This window comes from Podarcis vaucheri (assembly GCF_965113315.1).
Source record: "Podarcis vaucheri genome assembly, chromosome: 3".
Classification (NCBI taxonomy): domain Eukaryota; kingdom Metazoa; phylum Chordata; class Lepidosauria; order Squamata; family Lacertidae; genus Podarcis; species Podarcis vaucheri.
In genome coordinates this window covers 30,289,689-30,305,199 of record NC_138761.1, presented here as the reverse complement: position 1 = coordinate 30,305,199, position 15,511 = coordinate 30,289,689, and the positions used below count along the sequence as shown (strand labels likewise).

General features: G+C 41.9%; 1 long non-coding RNA gene across 1 annotated transcript in view; it reads left to right on the top strand.

Moving 5' to 3' along the window:
* Positions 1-6,441: 6,441 nt before the first annotated feature.
* Positions 6,442-15,511, top strand: part of LOC309529774 — a 28,352-nt gene continuing 19,282 nt past the window's right edge. Inside the window, exons 1-3 of the long non-coding RNA XR_014218442.1 lie at positions 6,442-6,553; positions 7,297-7,363; positions 8,851-9,049. This is a non-coding gene — a long non-coding RNA (uncharacterized lncRNA). The remainder of the gene's footprint in view (positions 6,554-7,296; positions 7,364-8,850; positions 9,050-15,511) is intronic.

Genomic DNA, 15,511 nt, shown 5'->3' with positions numbered 1-15,511 from the left:
TTCTCACTGGCTCAGGGAATTATTTTTAAAAGTATTTAACTCCCAAAGACTTTCCTAAAGGAAGGAAAGCGTTTTCATTTCCAAATATTTGAATTCCAAAGTATTCCGATTCCCAATTCCTGTTGCTAATCTGAGCGAAAATGTACCCAGCAGGCCTAGATTGTGAAGTAGCTGATTCCAGGATGGGTTGTTGTAATTTGACAACCAGTCTGTTAAAATTAAGACTCCAAATTACCATTTGTACTTTTGGGTACCACTGACTGAAAGAATGGAAAGTGGGCGGGGGGGGGGAGAGGAGGAGTCAGAGTCATTGTAGCCTAATGGGTTAAAGTTGGACTTTTCGACCACACATCCATTCCTCTTCCATTTCCCTCCCTTCAGCTCCTTCACAAAATGTTAATCTAATCGTGATACTATCACTTTGATGACAATATGACAAGACAGACAAATTTGATTGTATTCTCCACAGAGCAAAGCATATGCTACTTGGAAGACTTTGACAGAGAGAAGGGCATAAAACAAATGGAGTTCATGAATATACAATTTTTATTGTACACAGTAGTGACATCCAAACTTCAGAGAATAGGTGGGTGAGACTTATGCTTTCCTATTGAGATTAATGGGTACGTTTTTAAAAAGTGCCAACCGAGAGTACTACAGTTTATGCTAAAATGTCGGCGTGAATAAGAATAATTTTTTTCTCAAGATGAATGATGCATTTAATAGCTGCGAGACATTCGTGCCCAGTAGCACTCCTTCAACAGTGTTGGGTTTGTTTTTTTTGTTATTGTAAATTATATAATCTTAACTGCAATTATAGACCTGTTTAGGTAAAGGTCAAGTTAGTAGACTGGATGGTTATAAACTAGGAAGGGAATTGGTAATGCATTCCCTTGGTGATAGCGTCTGAATGATTTTAAGCAAGATAATTTTTTTTGGGGGGGAGAGTGGTAACTCTATTTCTACTTTAATGTAATATAGAAAGTAAAGACAGCACACATTAACAAAGGGTAAATTAGATTTGTCTAAGTAAACATTTCTGTACAATAGGAGTAGTGTTGCTGGGGTAAGGACAACCTGAAGGTTAGGAGCGCCATGTAAATGGTACCAATTCATTTTCATAGAAAGCAAAAGGAGGGGCCAGCCCTCTAAACAATTACCTCTGATGGGATGCAGCCTGTACTTTACTGAAGTGTACATTAAAAAAAGAAAAGGATATGGAAATTAATCTTGCTGCTCCAGAGAAGTTAGCATGAATCCTTTAGGTTGTAAAATGCCCAAAAGAGCAAGGGGCAATGCTAACTTAGATTCTACCTTTGTAAATATTGTTTCCCTCACGATGTGCAAAGTTCGCAATAGGCTTGACAGGCTTCCTGTAGGATGGGTTGGGGCAGATTCACATACGCACAATTATTTTACTATTAGTTCCTTGACTGAAGCTCTGGAGTGATGACTTGCAGGTACGAACGAGCTGTCAAAGGTTAATGAAATCCATTTTAATGGCAGCAGTTCACATTTTTAGAGGAGTGTCTTCCAGGGTGGAGTAATTAAATGAAGAGACACCAGGGCCCTGTTCTGTCGTAACTCCCAGGTGAAAGGGCAAGTAGAAAGGGGTGGTGGGGCCAAACCTTTAGACCTCTGTTGTCCTAAATTCCTTCTTGGCTTCCCATGGGGAGTCTACATGAGTACAGCAGACTCCCTGCTGATCATGTGGAAAGCTGGAAGGAGTTGCATGACATTGGAAGCACAGCCCTACAGCTACTTTATACCTGTGCTGCCTCTATACATGAACCAAGGATTGAATAGGGTCCACAGGGGCAGATTTAGATCTGTGCAAGGGGTGTGCATGCACTGGGCACTAAGCCAAGGGGTGTCGCCTCAAAGCCCAGTAAACAAGACGCTGGACTTCAAGAAGGAGGCATGAGGCTCTCGCGCCTCCTTTTCAAAGCCAGACACCCCCTAACCCACTTTTAGGAAGGCAGCGTGAGGGCTGGGGAGGGTTGCCTATTTTGGGCCTCACACAGAGTGCCACAGAACCCCAGTTGGCCACTGGGGAGTCAGAAGCATACTCCATCGCCTCCATCATGGCTAGTAGCCACTGATATCCTCCATGAAGTTGTCAAATCCTCTTTTAAAGCCATCTGAGTTGATGGCCATCTCTGTCTCCTGCAGGATGGCTGTTCTGTTCTCCTTTAAGAGAGATAATAAAATTCTTCTGCAAATTCCTGACTGCCATGTCCACAAGCCTTCCATGACACAAAGCATGTGCTCCGTCACTCAGCTATGTTCTGTCCCTAACTAGTTCTCAAAACCTTTTTGAGTGAAGCCAATATTGCTTATATATTATTTATTTATGTATCTCTTTTTTAGACAGGCTGTCTGCAGTTTAAGTTTTGGACTTACGCCCCACATACCTGAATTGTGCAACCTGTTCTTGCACTAACAGCACAAGCTTATAAATGCCTACTCAGAGGTGAGGCCCACTGAGTTCAACAGAACTTACTCCCAGGTAACTGTGAACAGGGTTGCGGCCTTAGTGTGGGTATGGTTATGTAATATATCCATCAATGTATTTTGCCTTACAGAGTAACATAAGCAAAAAGTTAGGTCTCTGCCCTGAGGAGTTTACAATCTGAATAATTTCAACAGAGGGAGAGAAAGATGCAAGGGCAGCAGGAGAACAGTGCAAGAGAACGCAGTTACACATACTTATCCCCTCATTTGAGAACTGGCACTACCTATTTAAGTCACAGTGCTTCACCACAGGAGTGATATCTGCCTGGGGATAGCTCTGATTTACCGTTTTAATGCTTACATAGGATTTTACTGGACTTTGTGTTAATAAAAGTAGCTAATTAACTGAAACACCCCCGTATTGATGGTAAACTGTAAATGTCACCTCTGAAATACTCTGCACGTTCTTAAAGCGACAGAGTCACCCAAGTGATTCTGGGTTTCCCCTCACCTGTTTCCTCAGTTAAGGTTTTCTAGGAGGGATAACCTCTTCCAGTATGTTTTCTATCCTGATTTTCCCCCTTCCCTACTCCACCCATTCAACCCTCATAATAAACCCTCTCCCCTTTCCAAGTGGGCCACACAGCACAATTTCTGTGGGAAAATTTGCAGAGCACCCGTATAACTCATTGTTTAACTTGCCTAGCAATTAAGGGCACAGGCAGCAGAAGCAGCCCAGCAGCCTTCCATTCCACTTGGCTGAATGTTAAGCATGACCTCTCTTCCCCTTTCCCCCCTCAGTTCAGAACTCTTCTCATCTTCCAAAATTATGTGAGAAATGATTTTTCATGCTATTTGCATGTTTTAGCGCATCCATCATTATCATGTGCGCTGACAGCTTTATACTTCAGCTGTGACAGAGCTTGAAAAATAGTAGGCCTATCAATCACCACATTGTAGATTTCCAAAATGAGAGCTTTGCAGCTGACATTTTCCCTCTGCTTTCCATTCGTCTGCTTTTCTTTTCTTCTGCCACAATCAGTGGCTTTTTGTCATTGTTGTTTAATTACACAAAAGATGCTTTTCCGCGATAGCAAAATGTTGGGACGAAATACTTTCTGCCACTTTTTTGTGTGTGTCATTTGCCAGCACGTCTTCTCTGGTGTGCTCTACATCTTCATCCAAAAGGAAACCCACAAAAGGATTTGAGGCGTTGGCTCCTAAATTTGCTTCCCTTCTGCCTTACAACTACATAAAAATAATTAGGCCCTCTGTGTGAATGCAGCCTGATTCTCTTATAGCCAGTTCCATCATATCATACTATATACAGGGGAAAGGAATCGTGTGGCCTCCAGATGCTGGCCATTTTGTCTGATATTGATGGGAGTTGGGAGTCCAGCAACATCTTGATAGCGGTAGGTTGTCCGACTGTGCTAATATACAATGGGTGTGCATGAGTTCTGTGAAGGCTTGAATAATGACACAAAGTATTGTATTGAGGTGATTTTGCATCTCTCCCCCGCCCCCACCCCAAGTCAAAGCACAATGTCAGTAAACCCCCCTGAGCCAAATCAGGCCCCATATTCTGCAACTCCATTGCTTTCCTATAGCTCTATAGCCCTCTAGATCCATTGGCTCTGCAAGAAATGAGGTTGTGAAAATGCTGCCAGCAGAGTTCGGAAGAGCTCTGAGCTGCTTTATTTTCTTGTTATAGCACAGCAGTTGAGGGTTGTTGTTTTTAAAGTTTAAAGCTTCATTTAAGTTGAATCTTTTTTTCTGTGGCTCTGCTCTAACAAAGGAAAACCACAGAGCTCTTCAGAATTCCGCAAGCAACAATCTAGATAGGCCTTACAAAGAGAAGTATCAGAGCTGGTATGAATCTGCAAAGCTTTTTTTTAAAAATGTACACCACCCTGTCACCTCTTGATTATTTTAAAATAAGAAAGAACCAGGGACAACTCCCCACCCCACCCTACAATCTCCTTTACGCCCCCCACAAAAAGCCCCTAGTTCTATTTGCCTGCAGTTTGGAAGGCTTAGTCCACTGTGCACAGGCTACTGGGCCTGTAAATTTCATCCCTGTTGACCAGATGGCAAGAAAGCTATAGCCAGTTTTGGATCCCCCACTATAGAGAATGATGGACACAAAACATTGTTTTATACAGAGCAACTCAAAATCAAAATTTCAGCTGAAGAGGAAAGAGCACAAAGCAACTCAGCTAAACATCAGGGGTCTTTTTTTTAGGCACACAGATCGCAAGCACATTATCCATGTGCCTGTCCTGCTGTAGCCAAAACAGTACCCCCCAGGCACAAGAAGAACATAGCAGCAGACGTGGGAAACCTCAAGCCAAGACACTAAAAAATACAAAACAATCTTTAAGGGGGAGGGGACTCTTAAAGGGAGGAAACAAACCAAAAGCCCAGCAAGGCCTGGACATGCTGACTGGCTCCTGGGAGAAAAAAACAGGAAGTCAGGTGGGGCGGGAGAAAGGAGTGGAGTACACTGCAAAGGGGGCATGGTCAGAACCCTAAATAGGAGACCCTTCAAACTGCAACATTTTGTTGCAGGTCTCACTTGTCTATTATAATTTCTGAGGGAAGAATTCAGTTGTGCTCTTCTGATTCTTCTGTCACAGCAAGCACTTCAGCTTGCCAGAAAGAATGACCACCCCTCCTCTCCTTGCGCACAACCCTCAGGTTTTCCACTCCCACCCCCAAGCCAGTTTTGGGGGGCACATGAGTGGGGGGGAGAGGCGGCAGCCCCACTGTGCATGCGGGGGTCCTGTGTTTATGCTTCTTGCGGTGTTTATGGCTTTGGAACCTGTCACATCTAAACCCAATTTTTGCCATCATCCCTTTTGGGAAATCTTTTGAATGCCACATACCAGCAGTGGGTGGGCAACAAATGTGATTGTTTTGGTTTGTATAGGAAGCTAATTTCTGCATACTCACACACTTCTCCCTCTCTGCACAGTCACACATCTCTCCATGTTCTTCATCCAGGCAAACAAAAAGCATTATCAGAGTTCAAGGACATTTCCAGCTAGGCAAAAACCCTCAGTGAGGGTGCAAAACAGGCCCGGTGAGGGTGTAGAATGAGGCAAGATCTCCCCCAACAGTCCCCACCCTGGAGACTAGCAGAAAGTGCCATGTAAGCCATTTATGCCAGAAAGTCAGTCACAAGAAGATGAGCTAACTGGTGTCTTCTGTGCCGTCAGGCGGCGTGAACTAGTGTCCATTTTTAAACTTGCACGTTTGCAGTTTGGGCAAAAAATCTGCACATGCTCACAGTTTGGGGCAGACAGGACAGGACAGGGGGGAGAGAAGGCTAGAGAAGTTCTTGTTTTTGCCTGCTTCTGTAAAGTTCCACTTTCTTTGCTTGCTTGCTTGCTTGAGTAATATTGTGTAAGCTGTTTGTCACATACCATAAAAAGCAGGCCCAAAGAGCAAACGGGGCACAGCCTTTGAGAAATGATTCTCACTGCTGCCCCTGCACAGGTGAATAAATTCTGACCTTCCTCTGAAAGAACCCGTGTCTGTCGTTATTGACTGGGAAAACCTGCAGCAAGGGTGTGGTCTCAACGGCCACATTCTGCCTGAGGTTGTCCATTCCTGAACCAACTCAAAGGCTGGAACTATGGGGAGCTAAGGACAAGGGCGGGTTTATGCTATTTCCCGCAACTCTGTGCTGTAATCAAAATATGTTGGGCACAGTTGATGATGGCCAGGCAGACATCTGAGCCCATCTCTCTCAAAATGCTATTCACTCACTGCAAGCTCTCCAGAGCTAGGGGTCATCCAATGAAACTGACCGGCAATAAGTTTAAGTTCAAGCCAACAAAAGGGAAGCTTGCTTATCATGCAACACGTAACTTGCCCAGGGACCATGTTGTCAGAATATGTTTTTGTGATGGCCACTGGCACGAGGGCCTTTAAAAAGGATTGCACTGAGAGAAAGTGAGCCCCAAGTTCAGCAGAGACAGGCAGGCCTGCATTGTGTAGTAAAAAAAAAAAAAGTAGCAAGAGTGATGGAGGGAAGCAATCGAAATAATGGCTCCTTCTTTCATTGGATGTTATAATCAGAGGACACGGAAAGGTGAGTGGGAACTAAGGGAGAACTGGCCGATTGGTCTTCTATCTGCACTTTATAAAGGTTTCACAAAAAGACCGAACAATTGATTTCAGTGTAATGTTGGATTTTAATCAAAGCAGAGAATAAGTCAACTCCTTAATCAAGATTTTCTGTAATGGATTATTTTTCTAATTGGACGGGTACAGGAGACAAACGCATGGAACCTGGTGCTCGGTGGCATTCTTTAAATATTGGTAAACTCTCAATCTCAGCTGATTGTGAGATAAAATCTCTACTGGAGTAGGGCGCTCTTGGAGGTCACGCATTCAACTCCTAAAGCTATGCAATGAACAAGAGTCAGGCAACTATCAAGTTAATTCACCTCTGTAATGAAGACCATTTTCCTTGCTGAGACAGTTCATTGATGGGTTAAACGATGAAGGACAGAATCAGGACATCCCCACAGTTTACTGAGTTTTCCATTGGTGTCAAAACCCATGGGCAAAATCCAGCAAAACTCAGTCACCGCATGGCCAAGTCCCATTGAAATCAACGAGAAATGCAACTAAACCCAGTCAGTTCCTTTTAATAGGATGAAGGTCCTCTCTGAGCCGAGAGTGCCTGTTACTGCTTTTATAAGTAGGGATAGTTACTCTCGTCTAAAGGCTTATATACAGTATTCAAACAGTTCTGAAGAGATAGAACCTCTTTAAGAGATATCTTTAAGAGGGATAGGCTGACCAGATCATTCTACCTCAATCTCCCAGGTCTATACTGTTCCATTCCTTCCTGCTGTGTGCCATTGCACCCCATACCATCCCTTTCTGCCAAACTGTGAGTACTTTATGCAAACTTTGTATAGAAAATATACACTTTTTAAAAAAGCATACCAATGATTTTCAAAGGCGTTCACCAGTAAAATGGCATAAAGGGATGTATGGGCTGAGACTTCGAGCAAGGAAGTCTTCCTGGCTCTGCTCTGCTGTGCTGTGTCCCATCAATCTTACCTCTTGGTTCTTTGTTTCTGGCTCTTGTTTTATCTCTGACATTCTGTCCTGTTGTACACATGCTGTTCACTTGTATATGAATTGGCCCACTCTTTTGCTGGCTGGTGCCCATCTATGTGTGCTGTGCAGCAAACCAATTTTTTTCCAGCAGTTAGTTTTTAGGGTAAGAGGGGAGACTTAGGATTGGTGAAAAGTTTAATGACCCTCCTCCAAGGTTTACATTTCCATGCATTTTTCACATGCGGCTTGCAAGTATTTATTTCTTCTGCCTGCAGCACAGGTACCATTCCCCCCCCCCAAACAGGGGTGGAGGCTTTCCTAAGGAAATCTTGGCCAATTCAGGGATTACATAGGTGATATGATGATGTCACATCATGCAGTCAATCAGATTTGACAATATGCATGATGTCACAAAGCCAAAACGGAGTAAGGGCTGGAATGCAAAACTTCCTGATGACATCACAAAGCTGATCAGATTTGGCATTTGATGATTTAACAAAACCAAGTCAATGTAAGGGGCACTGCTTCCTGCCTTCATTCTGAGTTGGTGAACATTTGGGTCCCATTCACAGGGCTGTCTGAAAAATTGCTGAAGAAAGAGAGGTCGTTACACGAAGGAGTCAATCTTCATTCAATGCACCTTGTAGTTTTAGTTCAGCCCTGGTTCCAAAGGCTCCCAGCTCTTCCCTGCTCATACCTTCCAAAATCTACACAGCTCTCTCCTGCAACCTGCATCTCTTCCAGCCTCTCCAGTTCCACTATCTCTGCTGCCACTTGCCTAGATTCTTCCCTCTGAAGAATTCATTTGAAGGTCCTTCAAATGAATCCCGCCATGACATTGCATCACCAAAGCCAAGCTGACAAAAAGAACAGAAACCTTTTCCAATGGGCTCAGTTCTTACAGTTCTAATCTAACAAATGAATAGGGTTAGCCAGCACTGAAATCCAAGTCAATCGCCCTGAAGCAGCATCTTGGCTTCTGTTTCACTGCTTCTGGATAAGCAAAATATGGCAGTCTTTAAGGAGACTGGCGTATGAATGGAAAGAGCACCCATTCACTGGGGCTGTTAATTAATTAATTAAAACATTTCTCATATGGCTAAATCTATCTATCATCACCTATCTATCTATCTATCTATCTATCTTTCATCTATCTATCATTTGGGTTCCAATCCTATTCCCCTAGAAATAAACCCTATTGAATTGAGACTCATCCTGGATTTCACTGTTAGTGCAGGAGTGACACTAGGTTTCTGAAACTGCAAAAAAGAGGACACTATGATGACTCATTTTAAATACCCCTACTAAATGTAGGCTACAGAAGCTGTGATATATTGCTGAGAGAGGCAAGAGAAGAGGAAAGAAAGTCTTCAACCACCAGTTATGTCTATGTCTCATCCAGAAAGTATAGCCAGAGACATTTTGGCAAATTTTTAAAAAATCTACCCGGACAGAAACGTTACCCCTGAAAAAGAGGGTGTGTCCTGGAAAAAGAGGACACATGGCAACCTTAGTAAATACTGCAATTCTTTTGTTTTTACATCTTTGCAAGGGAGGAGGATGGGAAAAGAACCAAAACAACTTGGTCCCACCCATGTGACCCTTTTCCCATCCATGTGACCTTATTGCACCCACCTGTATGGCCTCATTGGCCACAGACTGCCCCACTAGGTCCAGGGGCTACCAGCCACCACTGTTTCCCTGGGTTCAGGGGGAGGGATGTTGACTTTTTTGTTTCCTATTTTGGGGTGTGTAAGTGTTTTGCCTGGTTGTTGTTGTTTTTTTGGGGGGGGAGTTCTGAACTTTGCCAGTTTTCCTTCTCTGAAATGGGTATATTGTGCTGTTTGCAACAGTTCCTAAGAGGGTCAAATGTGTTCCAGGGTCCCAAAAGGCTGGGGATTCCCTGATTTTGTCTGATACAATCTACTTTTTAAAAAGAGATCAGAATGATCCTTGTTTCTTATCCATCATTTAGAACTGTGTCAAATATTATATTGTGATTTCTTTCGTATGTCTAATCTCACAATTGAGATTCAAGTTATATGTAATGGAAGACTTTAATAACCAGGTAAAAAGTTTTAAAGGACCTTGGATGAAAAACACTGATAAAAAATGCATTGTTTGGGGCACTAAAAAGAAAGATTTTTTTTAATATTAAAAAAATCTATAGCCACACGCAAATAACAGTCTCATCTTTTTACTGCAAAAAACCCCTGCCACCAGTTTAACATTCTACCTGTGGCATTAGCTATAAAAAGGATACTTTTAAACCCCTAAGTAAGTAGGATAATAGTACCCTAAATCTAATAAAATGTGACATCAGATATCAGAAAATATGATTTTCTGCCAACCAAGCTGGTAAGCTACTTTATGTGACACTTTTCAAAAAGAGAACATTCTTCCTGCGTCTCTTAACATTGTGTCTGAAGGGGGTAAACTGCCGGTTAGGGGACATGTGTGAGGATAAAAAAGGCCTCTGTGTAGCTGGCATGTTGTCCACTCATGTATGGCTCCATGTCACCTTATTTCTGCTGTCACAGAACCTCAGGCTAGTGCTTGATGCAATACTGGATTTTCCTCCCATCCTCCTGTCTCACTCAATAGTTATTTTGTCTCCTTGCTTTTCCGTGTGTGTGTGTGTGTGTGTGTGTGTGTGTGAAAGGTCCATGCAGAAACGGTTTGCGTTGGTCTTTCGGCTTTATTCCTATATTCCCAAGGAATCATGTGCCTAATGTAAAGCCCATTGATTGGAATGCAAAGACTTTAATTGGCTATAATTAAGAGCAGGTCAGGATACAAAAGTCTGAGAACTGCAGAATGAGAAGCACTCCTGAAGTCAACAAATTTTTGTCAGGGCAAGTTTTTTTGTTGTTTACTGTCGTAACAAATTGTTTTCTCAAAATTTATCTTCTGTACCATGAAAATAAATAAAAACATTGCTTTTAAAAAAATGTTCGGGGGAGTTTGACCTTTCGCAATGAAATCAACCTACACATAGGTTACTATGAACTTTGTATATTTATATTGAGTCAGACTGCTAGTCCACTTCACTCACTAATGTCTACACTGACTGGCAGCAGCTCCTCAGGGTATTATTAGACAGGGGTCTCTCCCAGACCTACCTGGAGATGCTAGGAATTCTGCATGCAAGGCAGATGGTCTACCACTGAGCTACAACTTTCCCCCAGTACTTCTCAATAAAGGGTTAGGAATCATAGAACTGTAGAGTTGGAAGGGACCCCAAGGATCATCTAGTCCAACCCGCTGTGGGCAGGAATATGCAGCTGTCCCATATGGGGATCGAACCTGCAACCTTGGCATTATCAGTACCACACTCTAACCAATTGTTCCCCAACCCTGAATAAAGACTCTTTCATCCATTGTGCAACACATATCTTACAATCTTACTATTACTTTGAAGATCTTTACTGGAGACAGCTACATGCCACAGTGGTTATTGCAATGAATATGTTTAAAGGTAAAGGGACCCCTGACCATTAGGTCCAGTTGTGACCGACTCTGGGGTTGCTGCGCTCATCTCGCTTTATTGGCTGAGGGAGTAAAGCTTCCAGGTCATGTGGCCAGCATGACTAAGCCGTTTCTGGCGAACCAGAGCAGCGCACGGAAACACCATTTACCTTCCCGCCAGAGCGGTACCTATTTATCTACTTGCACTTTGACGTGCTTTCGAACTGCTAGGTTGGCAGGAGCAGGGACCGAGCACCGGGAGCTCACCCCGTTGCGGGGATTCGAACCGCCGACCTTCTGATCGACAAGTCCTAGGCTCAGTGGTTTAACCCGCAGCGCCTTTACTAATAAATACCAATGCTGCTTTGCTTATTTAATAGAAATTAACCCAAACTACTAGGATTGTTTTGGTGAATTAGCAAACAAACAAACAAACAAACAAACAAAACCGCACAATGTATGATGTTTAGAATGCTTATTTACACAAAATGGCTGACACCGATTAAAATGTCTTTGTAGCCTGAAATGTTAATATCCCACTGTTGCAGAATGGGAAAGGTGGTTAGTTACATAGAAGGCAAAACCCAGGCCACCCAATGCCCACTTTGTTTGGACCATAACCTTAGTTACTAGCACAGAGGTAGTGGGGATGGTTAGGCTAATATTGGGGAATTTCCTTATATGGCCGCCTGCGGTAAGCATTTAGAAACCAAGCAGAACTAAGGGAAGACTGGAGCAAACAGGAAAGACAACAGTTCATATGCCACAAATAGTAGTTCAGGCTGGCAAAGAGGAAGGTGGGTTCAGCACCTTGGAAAGAGACTTATATATGGGTTTCAAAACCACATTTAGCCATCCTGCATTTGAGGCAAACAATACAAGGTCGCTCAGCAATGTCCTGGAGTAACTGGTAGATCTTGATAGCCTAGGCTGTATATCGAAGGGTCTATATACCAGGCACAAGGTTCCTCTTGTATCTGTAACTTTGGGAAGCAGCCCAATCTGATTCACAGCTGCTCTCATTTGACTCATTTAGGATCGAATTAGATCTGTTAAAAAGTCCCTATTTACTATAGTGGGGAATGTGAAAGGGGGAAAAAGGCTACAGCTTTCTTTTTCCTTTCACAGAAGTGGATGGAATTTTCTGGCATAGCAGCTGCTTCATGGTGGATCGAGCCAGCCAAATTGTAGGCAGATACCTCCAGGGATTTTCACAGAGGGCACCTTTAATTTTTTATTATTTAAAATTGGGACCCTACATTATATTATCCTTCCTGTAATGGTCGCTTCATCCACCCTTGCCTCTGTCCTTTGCACTTTCTCTGTATCCCAATTGTGTGCATCCAAGATTTCGGAGACTTACCTTGCTAAACATATAAGAAGTCGGAATGGAAGCAGGTGCTTCCTAACATTTACTAAGTTCTTTAAAGTGTGTCTCAATCTTGAAATGGACAGCATATCCACACTTGAAAATATGCACCTAAAATCAGTATACAGGCCAATATGGTAATGACTGAGAACTTCAAGTCAGGCAAAACTAGAAATTACCACAAGTACTGTAACATTTTGTATTATAGCCAAACTAATATTGCATGTAGTTTGATGTCCCCCAAATTTGTGTTTCTCTCGTACAATTATATTCGGGTGCAGGGGGGTCTTGCCTCTCCAGACCCAGATTACCAGGTACAGTTATTACTTTGTCCCTAGATGCTTGTTTCAAACATTTCTATACCACCCTTCAACCAATAGTTCCTAGGGTGTCCAATTAAAGGTATTAATTAATTAAGTAACCTGTTAAGAGCTCTTAGTCTGTCCCAGACCTACTCAGACAAGAAAGAATGACATTAAATTAATGGAAGGCATTTCATAAGATCTCTGCCAAAGCCCTGTGTAGACAAAGAGGTTTTTTTTACAACTCTTGTGTGAAATGGCATGCCATATGCCTTTAATAAGGCATGGGAGCTCCTCATCTTTTTTCTCGTTTTTATTTCTGTAGGCTTGTTTTCAAGAAACTAGAACCCTGAGAGTCATGGATCAGGATTGCCGTACTATTCCTTAGGAGTTGCCATGCCCTTTTTGTTGAAGTGTGAGCCGCCTGTTTCCATCTGAGCTGGTCATTATGACTTATTCTTGATTTATTTATTTTATTTGCACCATCAACAATTTGGTTCCTGGGTTTGTTTTCCTCTTCCCTCCTTATCCCCTTTTCCTTTTGTGTCGTGCCTTTTCCGATTGTACTCCTGAGGACACAGGTTTTGTGGGCATGCCCACTCTGGTAGCTTTTCTGTGCAACTACTTTGCATAAATAAATAGATAATTTGTTTCCTATTTATTTTTAATGACCTTTATTCCTTAAGGTGACGACTCTATGAGGAGCTTTGACTTATCCAGCTTGTGTTGCTTCACGTTATCTGCATTAGACATTTACATTTCTCCCTTTATGACCATTTTAATTACAGCATCCCAATTTCGGCTCCTTACTAAATATGAATGAAGCAGATGAAGTGTAGCCTAGCTGGAGCATGATGCTGTTTAACGCCAGTTACTATCTTTAGCCGAGATGCTGGGATTCATTCTCATCTCATTTGCTGAGCGCTCTATCATTAAAGTGTCATTGAAAACTGACACCACTTAATTTTAGCAGCTTTCAATTCTCGTTTGCAGCAAGAATAGCTTTAAATGGAGAGGAGTGCAAATTACAGAGAGAAGGGATATTTTTACACTGCACTCAGCATTTTATCAAACAAAGCTGCCTCACAGGGAATAAGGAACAATACGTTATAAAAAGCCAAACTCTCCTCTGGTGCTGATAAATGGGCATTTGATCTTCCTTGTGTTGGCTTCTGTTTTACGGACTGCTTGCGGTGGCCATAGTCTTGGCTATTATGTTAGCGGAGTTGTTTCCTAGCCTCTAAGATATATATACAAATATAACCATATATAGATGTGGTTTTCAAAAAACTAAAACCTCTCAGCTCAGTTCCTTTCGCATCCCCTGGAAAGAATCCGTGGTTCTTTGCAAAGCAAAGTCTCATATGGAAAATTTTACTTCCTAAGCCCGTTAATTGCTTTTCTTCTCGTTACATTTTTTTAAAAAACCCAGTGGGAATTGAGGGGGACCAGAAACTGGGAATACAGACAATGTTTAACCCCTTCAATTTGGTTTTATTCCCTAATTGAATATATACACAGAGAGAGAGGGAGACGGGCTGCATTTGGAAACAGCCGCTGCTGTTAAGATGCTGCACCGACCTTTGTAAAGCAGGACAGAAACGGCATTTGTTTTCAGGACCTGCTTCCAGCTGCAAGCATCCTTTCGTTCATAAGACTATTGACCATTTCTCTCTGTTTCTAAATTAAATCGTATTTAGGGGACAGCCCATACAGTAAAAGGCAGTCACACAGAGAATAATTTACTTACATTGAACTAGACAGAGGTACAGCCGACATCAAAGTTCAAGAAAGATTTATAATGCAATGTAATATATATATTATATATCAATCACACAAAATAGGAAGCATTTCAAATGTATGTCTATATATGTGTTCATATTTAGTCCCCAGATTTAATTTCTTCTAGACACCACTCTCAGATCTGATATTATCAATTACTTGAATGCTTTTCCAAAGAAAGAAAGAAAGAAAGAAAGAAAGAAAGAAAGAAAGAAAGAAAGAAAGAAAGTCTGATACCTTTGGAAGGCTAACAATGCAATGCCACTTGTCATATAATTTGTTATATAATATTATGCATAACTCCTATTAGCTCAGAACAAGATCACATTAAAGTTTGACACTTTTTAGGCCCCGTGGGAGAATGAAACACATGCTTATTGCTGAAATCCTTTGCAGACTCACTTAAGAGAAATACTCATTGTGCAACAATGGGATTTACTTCTGAGGAAACCTGTCCAGGACTGAACTGCAAATCACCCCCTTACGATATCAGTGGGACTTGCAAGAGCTCAATTTAGGCAGACTCTGCCGTGCCATGTGTGTGCTGTGACAATGACATGCTCATATTGAATTTGATTTGAGGCCACTGGGGATTTTTTTTAATCTACGTGATTTGGGGAACTTTACAATTTTCTATTTTGATAATTCATAGTTCTAAAAATGGGATATGTTTTAACTTATTATTGGGTTATGTTTGTTTTTTATGATTTATATTGCAATGGCCATCGGCTACAACACTAAAAATCTGACTGATTGATATAATTAATTTCTTTATTGTCTGGTGGTCTAGATTAGATTGCCCTGATTTTTAAAGAAGTCACATGTTCCTTCTGGATTGCTTGGGGGGGGGGTGTTTAGCAGATTTGAAGAAGTGCCTTTTAAATTAATGGGTTGAATTGGAATAGTTATTTACTTCCTAAGGTACTAGAACTATCACTCTCTAAAAACTTTAGAATATAAATGTGGATGGTATAAATTTTGCTTTATTTTTATTTTGGATAATCTGACTGACATGAAATTGTTTAAGTTAACATACCACAATTCCTTTTGGTTT